Raw genomic sequence first — 2216 nt, 5'->3', positions numbered from 1 at the left:
TATATATATATATATATATATATATATATATATATATATATATATACCTAACTTTAAGAACTGTAACAGTACTGGGATGTTTTCACTGAAATAAAAATAAAATGTGTGTCTAAAACATTTTTTCAAATGATCACAGACTAGCCTTTCAAACAAGTAAATTTAAATGCATAGTTTAGAAATGGGTCTGTAATTGTTTAATTTGTGTGTTTATTAGCATGATTGGCATTTTTAAATGCAGAGTGTAGACCAATGCAAAAGAGACTCAGGCATTCATAAAAGGTAAGTGATTTTATTTACAGTGTATAAGGGTACATATCTGGAAGGGAATAGGAAATATGTTAATAGCTCTTAACAGGAATAATATTCAGGGTAATGTTCCAGAAGATTCTTGTCTAAATGTTGCACAGGCTTTGAGAGGAGGGAGAAGGATTACAGTAGGAAACTTAATATCCACAGGAAGATTCATGAGGACCAGGACTAGGAGGCACTAAGAAATGCAAAGGTTAGTGTTACCTTACCAGCTTAATGTTAATGGGTAGCTTAATGTTCCAGCAGAGAAGAATTGATTCTAAGGCTCTTAAGCACACCTGTGGACCATCCATCAAGCAGGATCAGGAACAGCTGTGAAGGTGTGACTCCGCTCTGCCACTCGATGACTGCATGGGAGTTGTCAGAACCAGAATAGACTGGAATCCTACCTTTACCTGCTTTTGACAGAGGGAAAACATAAACTGATTTTCAGACTAAGAATTTTTCTGCTGGTAGGACTCAGATCAAAAATATAAGACAGAGGCTCAGCAACAAAATCAATTATGGTACTACTTGTTGACAAAAGGGTTCAGTTTCACCAGGTCTGTCTGCTTTACCTATGTCTGGCCTCTATAAAGTACTCAACCTCAAAGGCAGACACAAACTCAAAAGGATACAGTAGTTGATATTTCCACTCACCACAAGCAAAGTCATAGTGAATTTACAACAGCTATGTCAACATTTATCAGCTCGTGTAAAAATTCAAATAAGGACCCAGCAGAAATAAAATGAGCATTAAAACAATTGAGTTCAGTCAGACAGGGTGCCAGAAATTCTCATTAGAGAGCTGAGTAGTTCATTTGTTAATATGTGGCTAGAAGATGATTTTATGATTGGTCAAAAATGTTTTTTCAATTGTTTTAAGATTATATCAAGTAATAAATGGGCGTACAGTATTTCTCTTTATAAGGGAAGTACATATTTTTTTGAAGCTGCTGAAAACTGAGCCTGTGCCTTAGTTTTTCTGGCCAAAGCAACAACAACTCCTCTCACTGAGATTTCCTACTTCAGGGCAACCCCAAGGATTCTTTTGGCCCTTCACCTTATATTTTCAAAAAGGTGTATGTGTGTTGATTATACACTAAAAATCATTATAAAAGTAGTCCAAGCCCCGCTCAGTATAATAAATTTAAAGCATTCTTTACCACTTGAAGGCAGCCACATCCTGCAGAAAAGCCAGCTTACTTAATAATAATAATAATAATAAAATATATAAAAAATCCAGTTTAGGCAGGGAGTTTGGCTTTCATTGTGGTTGTAAATTACAACTATCACTAAGATTATTCACAAATAAACCACCTTCAGTATACCTGTGTGAGACACTTGTTAAAATAAAGTCAAGTAAAGAGGATTTTGTTTGGTTTATATCATTAGGGCAGGTTGATTAATTAATTAGTTGAGTCAAATTAAAAGAACCGGAGGCAGATTTAAGTTTATCTGACAATTGTTAACCAAACAAGAATTAAATTGCTAATCAAGAGAAACTCTTTAGCATTAACCAAACCACAAAAGATCCTTTAGAAAAGAGAGCTTGATTGGAGGCAGAAGGGAGTTTATAACAAATTATAACAAAGAAATTGGCCACAGAAGAACATTTGGTTTCAAAGCAAGGAGTTTGTTAACATAAAGACAAAAAAAAAATTAACATTAAATTTAGTTTAATGTATAAATCCACTTTTCCACAGTTTCCAGTGTGATCACACCAAAAAACTTTAGGGCCATTACTACCAATCAGAGACTATTTTGCTTATCCAGTACTCTGATAAGACAAAATAATCTGTTTAGTGGTCTGAACCCAGATTTTTACATCATCTAAACACCTAAGTAAGAGCCAGAGAGGTGCCACTGAGTTTTCTTGAGTTTTCTACTTGCACTGACATTCCTAAAGAGCTAAGTCAAGCCTTTGT

Source organism: Nematolebias whitei, chromosome 5 (genome assembly GCF_014905685.2).
Source record: "Nematolebias whitei isolate Nwh7 chromosome 5, NemWhi1, whole genome shotgun sequence".
In the NCBI taxonomy this organism is placed as follows: domain Eukaryota; kingdom Metazoa; phylum Chordata; class Actinopteri; order Cyprinodontiformes; family Rivulidae; genus Nematolebias; species Nematolebias whitei.
This window is presented reverse-complemented; position numbering follows the sequence as displayed.